Here is a 7,509-nt window from a genome sequence, read left to right as displayed (position 1 = left end):
TTGTAGGAGTTTTAATCAATAAACTGGTTAATGAATGGAATTTACCCTCTTTGCCTGTAAACATTTCAATGAAGTGTTGTTGTTGTTGTTGTTGTTGCTGTTGTTGTTGTTGGGGTTCATGCGGCATTATGACATTCCTGCTGCCATCTTGGAAGTCATTCAGTCAGAGGGAAATGTTGTTACAACAACAAAATAAATGACATGTAAAGGCAAGGTAAGGAACCATATTTCTAACTACCTCATAACTCTAGAACTTGGGGTCATCCACTGAAGCTGAATGGTGTATTCAGTACTCAAGACTGAAAAAAAGAACATTCTTCTTTATGACAGCCCATCGTTAAAACTGTGGGATCCAGTATCGAAAGATGTTGTGATGGCTGATGGCTTGTAAAGCTTTAAATGAGGACAGGACAAATTCACAGAGGAAGAGACATGATGATGGTTACTCATCATGATAGATCTATCTCCCCTCCAGTACTAGAGGTGAGCCATGGTTCCAATCCCAACTCGGCCATGTAAACTCACTGGCTGACCTCAGGCAAGTCACACTCTCTCAGCCTCAGAAGATGGCAAAGGCAAACCCCCTCTGAAGAAACTTGCCAAGAAACCCCCATGATAGGTTCACCTTAGGGTCACCATAAATTGGAAAGGACTTGAAGGCACACAACAACAACAACAACAACAACGAGCCAGTCTATCTCTGTATGTCATTTTATGTGAAGCATGTGAAGGATGGGTGTTTCTGTGTGGAGAGTGCAAGAGCAAGAGAGAGAGAGAGAGCGCAATATTTGATGATGCACTCACATCTTAGTTGTGGCCTTCCCATTGGCAACTATTATATGAACAGAGTGTTACACTAGATAGATCTTTGGTCTGATCCAGCATTGCTCTTATATTCTCGTCCCCTGTATTTCTTCACCATTGCATATGCCAACCAGGGCTCATGAAACTTGCAGTCCAACAACTTTTGGAGGAGCCGTGTTCCCCATCTCTGCTGTAAGGCAAATCACAATTAGTACCTCTGCATTTCAGGCAAGAGGTTGGCACTGAAAGTGTAACTAAAGCCACCTTAGTGCATGGCAGAAGCGAGATTTCAAATCACAGTTCCTTATGATTCACAGCTCAGCCTTTCAGCCCCTACACTACAGCATGACTGCATCTTTGGGAAAAAAAATACAACTGGTTTCTTGCAGGGGCAATTAGACTTAGATTGATGTCACACCTTGCCATATGTAAAAACCACTTATCCCACGAAGTGCCACACATACAATTAGGAGAGCAGGCTGCCCTGACTCCAAGCTATTACTCAAGGATGAGTGATGCTGATAAGAGCAGAAAATTGAAAGTGTTATTTGGCAAGATTTCCCCTTAAGTGTATGTTTTGGAAATGCTTCTGATAAGACGTTGCCCCTAAACTGTAGGACGTCTGAGTGGTCAAAGACGCCATGAAGTGAGTTCATGCTTGGGAAAAATGACTTTTGGAGACTACAGCTCCCAGAATCCCATAGACAAGGGCTAAACTAGCAGGGAGGTCTGGGGGGGTACCAGTTCCCCCAAAACAGATTTTTTTCCTCCTTGCTCTGGCAAAACTTTTTGAAAACTCTTTGATTCGTGGCATGTTTTCAAATAGAAAGAGTCCAGGAATGTTATGTTTAACTTATTTGTTATATAATCAATATTTAAATTAATTAAACTGGCAATCTCTCTGCTTTCCGTTTTGCATACAATTTGATGAGTGACTGCATAAGTCCAGTCTCACCTAAGATGGATCTTGCTAATTTTGTGTGTGCGTCTGTGCATGTGTTATGATGTATGTTTTAATCTGATTTAATTTTTTTGGATTGTTTAATCTCATTTTAACTTTTATACTTTGTGAATTTTTAACAATGTGTTTTAAAATTTGTTGTAAGCCTCTTTGACTCCCCAAAAAGGCAGAATAGAAATAAACATCATCATCATCATCATCATCATCATCATCATCATCATCATCATCAGTCCTGCAGAGCAAAAAATGATGGAGAGTGATCACCAGCATCTGAGAGGGTTCTATGGAACCACTGGAAAAAGGAATCAGGCAATTTGGTCCAAAAGAATATCACAGCCCATAGCATTACACATCCCCTTACAATTTAGTTACGTAACCTTGATAAGGCTCCAATGTAATTAAATCTTTGTTTATCTCAGGGATTGATCCACCATTTCCTTTCCAGGAGGACAACTTGTACTGATAAGCAAGGCTAGTCTGGCCTGCTTCTCTGCCTCCGAATTAAGCCTCCTTTCCCAAAAAAAGGAAATATATTTCTCTATAACTTGGAATTAACTTAACCCCAAGCACAGCTCAGGTGGAATTTCTGCCAGGCAATTAAGAAGAAAATCATAGCAGGAACTCAAGTTGGATCAGGGTCTACATCTAGAGCGTCCAGAAATGGCATCCTAGGAGTTAAGTTGCTACATCAAAGGGGAAATTAACACCTCTCCTTTTAATTACGCACAGAGCACCTTGTGGATAATAAAAGGACTCTGAGGCTCAGAGAGTCCAAACTGTTGATTGTCTCAGCAGCCAGACAGTCAAAGCGTGAGCAAAGAGCACCAGGTATTAGAGGTCAGGTGGCCTGGCAGGGAGGGAGAAGGAGAAGAATAATTGGCATTACACTACTGCTAGCAAAATGACAGTGATTATGATGATGGGGCAGGAGACAAAGGTGCATGGATAGATTATGGATAGAGCAAGGTGGATTGTAGCTCTTGTGGCTCTCAGTGGAGACTGAGATTGCAGTGTTAAAGCCGAGAGGAGGATAGACAAGTGTGCCTGCACCAGAGCCCTCTCTCTGGAAAGCTCTCAGAGAATGGTTCTCTTGTTGATGTTGGCCTCTTTCTTAGGAGTGGGGACATGTGAACCTTCAGAAGCTTCTCGACTCTAGTTCCTATGAATCCTAGTCAGCATAGCCAATGGCAAGGAAACATGGGAGCTGCAGTCCAACAATATCAGGAGGGCCAGACGTCCCTGTTCTCTTTGGTGGGTTATTCAGTCCAGCTCTCATTTAAAGAGCCATTTAAAGAACCCAGAACAAGGCTGTGGAATCCTGGGATATGCCATCTAATGAGAGACTTAGAATTCTCTAAGCCCTAATTATAGAATTAGAGCTCCCTAGTAGAGAATTCTAAGGACCTTACCATACTACAAATTGCATGGAGCCATGACAATTAAAGTTGTATGAAAGAGGTATAATCGTGCAGTGTGGCTATATCCTCAGATTGGCAGAATAAGTAGGGTCGCAGTTGTTTATATGGCCACAATCTTCCTCACTAAGAATGATACGATTGTATGTTTATCTGCCTGTATGAATTGTGTGTTGTGTGCCTTCAAGTCATTTCCAGCTTATGGCAACCCTATCATAGGGTTTTCTTGGCAAATGTCTTCTTCGGTCTTTCAGATAGTCTGGCTTTATAGGTCATGACCAACATTTGGAATTATGGCCAGAAATGAACTGGTAACCAGTGAAACTGTTTTAATAAAGGAGCACAGCACTTTGGACTAGATGAAGTTTCCAAACGGTATTGAAAGGTAGTTAAAGTAATCTAAATGGGATATATTTATTATTCTACTGAGTGTTTAAAGATGAGTTTCTGTTGTTGCTGTTTGATGAGGTGAACAAGACATTTGCATTAGTCCATCTCACTATGTATAAGCTTGACCCTTTCCCATCTTGGCTATTACCTAGTTGCAAGGATTAACTGGGTGGATCCATAGAGTGGTAAATGCCTCATTCTGTCAGGGGAAATGCCTGCTTACCTTGAATGAAGAGAACTTCTTTAGACCTAGAGGTATGTGGGAGCTCTTGCCCTGTTGTTAGTATTCCCTTTCTAGGCAGAGTATTGGAGCATATGGTGGCTAGACAACTTCAGATGTCAGTCTAGTTTCAGGCCAATATATGGCACTGAAATACCTTAGTTGCTGTGACTGATGACCTGATCCAAGAAAGACAGCAGAAGTACTATACTGACAATGTTGCTGGATCTCTTGAAAGCTTTTGATATCATTGATCATGGCTTATTTGTGTTTACTCTGCCGGATGGGAATAAGAGGGAGTGTTATGGTGGTTCCGCTCCTATCTACAGGGCAGGCTTCAGAGTGGTTTCCATTTTAGTCCCATTGCTATTAAGCTGTTGGGTGCTGCAGTGCTTCATGGCATCTATTACTCCACGCCATTTAATAGCTATATAAAGCTTCTGGGCAAGGTCATTAGACGTTTTGGGTTGGCTGACATCAGTACGTTGTTGACACTCATCTCTGCTTCTTTTCGCTATGGGAGTCAGCTGAGGTTGTGAAGGTGCTGGAGCAGTGCCTGGATGCTGTAATGGGCTGGACGAGGGCCAATAAACTGAAGCTGAATCCTAATATGAGGCTCAGCGGATTGGTGATTCTTTCGTCCAGGAAATGCACAGACAGCCTTTTCTGGACAGGGTTGCACTCTCCCGAAGGAGCAGGGATGTAGTTTGGAAGTACTTCTGGGTCCATTTTGTTTTTATTATTGGAGTTTATGGTTTCGAGTGCTTGAGGTCAGCATTAACTGAACTGCCAGCCCTTCCTTTCCTAGATAGGGATAGTATAGCCGCAATAGTTCCTGCATGGGCAACCTCCCAATTAGACTACTGTAATGCACTGTACATGGAACTGTCCTTGAAGATGGTGTAGACGGTTTTGCTAGTACAAAACACAGAAACCAGATCGCTGACTAGAATTTGCCATATAGACAGCAGGTACCATCAGTCTTAAAGGAGTCACACTGGTTGCTGATACACTTCCATTTTGAGTTCAAGGTGCTGATGAAGACATTTATGGCTCAGGACTTAGATAACCGAGGGAGCACTTCTGTGTCCCACCATAGTTGGAGACGATATGAGAGAGGGTCCTCATGGCTGTTGCACCTCAATGGTCCAATGCCCAATTGGTGCCAGTGCTGACTTCATTTCAGCACCAAATAAAAATTACGTCTGCTTTTGCCTTTGGGGCTTAGCAGATTTACTCCAAAATGTCTGCCTACATGGTCTGAAAGGGTTTCAAGCCTTTAAGCCTATTTTGATCTTGCTAAATTATCCAACCTATTTTTAATTCTTACACTTTATTGTTTTATCAGTGTTCATAGAATCACAGAACCATAGAGTTGAAAGAGACTACAAGAGCCATCCAGTTCCATCTCATTCTGCTCTGCTTGTTGTCATTGTTGTTCTGTGCCTTCTAATAATTAAAGATACTATCAAAGCACCCAAAACAGTTGGCTGCCCAGCCTCTATTTAAAAGCCTCCAAAGAAGAAGACTCCACCATTCTCCAAGGCAATGTGTTGATCTACTTAAATTGATCTAAATTGTATGCTGCCCTGTGATCTCGTGATGTAGGGTGGTATATAAATATATTAATAACTAAATAAAATAAATTATTTGTTTGCTGGGAAATGAAGGTTATTTGTCACAGATGGACCTGTTGCACAGTTTTTAGTTGTTTCCTTCATGACCATTAATAATCCACTAGCTTAATATGTGATCAATAAACATATAATTGAAAGGACTACGGATCCCAATTTTGTCTTGGAAGTGACGGCTGTGAAAAGTTATTGACATAGTGTAAAGCCCGTTTTCTATGCATCAGATAGGGAATATTAAGGACTGGAAATGTTCCTCCTTTTAGAAAGAGGGAGAAACAAGAGACTCTCAGGATGCTGGTGGCAAAATAGGTTGGAGAATCTCTTGTTTTCATGCCAGGCATGTAGACATGTTGAATACACAGAGGCTTAGCTGCCTTCTCTCGTCATTCTTTCTCACTCTCTTCTTTGCCTGTCAGCTCTCTTACATGAGCATGAAAACCTCTCTTTCTCTTTCCCTCTCTCCCCTTTCTCTCTCTATCACTGCCCCCCTCCCTGAAAGCACATTCATAATCTCTTTCCATGCCACCTGCTCATCAGAGAAGAGAGAGCAGATTCTGAGTTTGATAAACACTGCTATTCCTAATTGGCCAAGGTGATCCACGCTCCCGGCATTAATAATTCCAGAGGGTGTCCGCTGATGTTATCACATTGCATCCGTCCCTTCATTAATCTTCCTTCCGTTGAAATATCTCTCACAACGACAAGGCTGGCATTGAGATGAGTACCTTGGTTTGCTTCTCATTGACGTTCAAAACCTGGCCTGCCTTCTTAATAATATAAATGGACTGGAGAGTGAGTGCAGTGGGGCAGTGGCATCACTATGAAGGTGTGATGGGTATGAACCACACTAATTGTCACTGGGAGGGGGTGACAAGGATGTCGTGGGCAAGTTGCTCTTGCTGGCCACTGAGCAGCGTCATTCGCACCTTGGCCTGCACTTGCTCCCTTCTGCACTTCTTCACTCTGTAGCAATAGATACACTCCCCTTTACCTCATTTGTGACACTGGGGCTGCTCCAGTGGCATGGAAGACGCTGGTCACCACTGAAACTCTATCTGCACGGGCCAAATAAACCAGGCTGCTGCTGTCCTTTCAGCACGGAGATCAGATGATGCATGGCCCAAACCCCAGTTCTGGTGCGAACAGACCAGATGACATCCAGCCCATGCAGCATCAGCACAAGGGCATAGCCATCTTAACACACATTTTAAAAATTCCCTGTTTGCTTTGGGTCTTCCCAGAAGATCTGGAGTCCTCCATTCTGACATTGGGCAGCTGTTTGAAATGAGTCCCTCTGTGCCATGAGGTACATTGGCTTCCATCGTGGGTCACTTGCTCTGAGGTCAGAATGAGGTGTACAGCCATGTGATCATTGTGGGATGCTTTGTTCTGATATCAGAGCAAAGTGATGCGCTGTGGCAGTGGCCATGCCAGGTAGTACAGTGGGATGTGCATGCAAACATATACCCAGCATCGGAACAGAAGGCTGAAGTAATGGGGGGAGGTCAGGACAACTCTAGGGCCAGGATACTCCTGGCTGCCCCTAGAGTATCCTGGCCAGTGCAGGCCGAACCTGAGACTCATTGATTTCAATAGGGCTTATTTTTGAGTTGTCCTCTTCAGACTTGTGTTGGCATGCATTAAGTCCCATAAAGTCACTTATGCACTGATATTTCAATCTATGGGCCATGATGGACTACATTAACAAGTTTAGAAAAATACCCTGTGCATTTGCCTATTGTGTTTGTATGTGTTATGGGTTGGGCCTACCATCAACATTGGTCAATCCTCTCTCTTTGCTATGAAAAGAAAAAAAAAAAGGTTTCTTGCATTGTTCTGTAAGGATAGCACAAAATCCAGAGTCTATGGGTGGGTAATGCATGTGCTTTTATTGAGACCAATGTAAATGTATGTAAATGTAAATACATTTAGGCTGGGCATATGATATAGTAGTTGAAAGGTGTAATTTTAATGTTGTTAGTTGTTTAGGTTGCATGCCATTATATTCAGTGATATACGATTTACCGGTAACATTAGTTCAAAAAGCATTACTAAGGATTCTGTATGGTAAGGTAAGGGAAGAGG

The sequence above is a fragment of the Sceloporus occidentalis genome, unplaced genomic scaffold, assembly GCF_023333645.1.
Source record: "Sceloporus occidentalis isolate IW3139 unplaced genomic scaffold, rSceOcc1.0.p SCAF_9, whole genome shotgun sequence".
Taxonomy (NCBI): domain Eukaryota; kingdom Metazoa; phylum Chordata; class Lepidosauria; order Squamata; family Phrynosomatidae; genus Sceloporus; species Sceloporus occidentalis.
Note: the sequence above shows the minus strand (reverse complement) of the source record.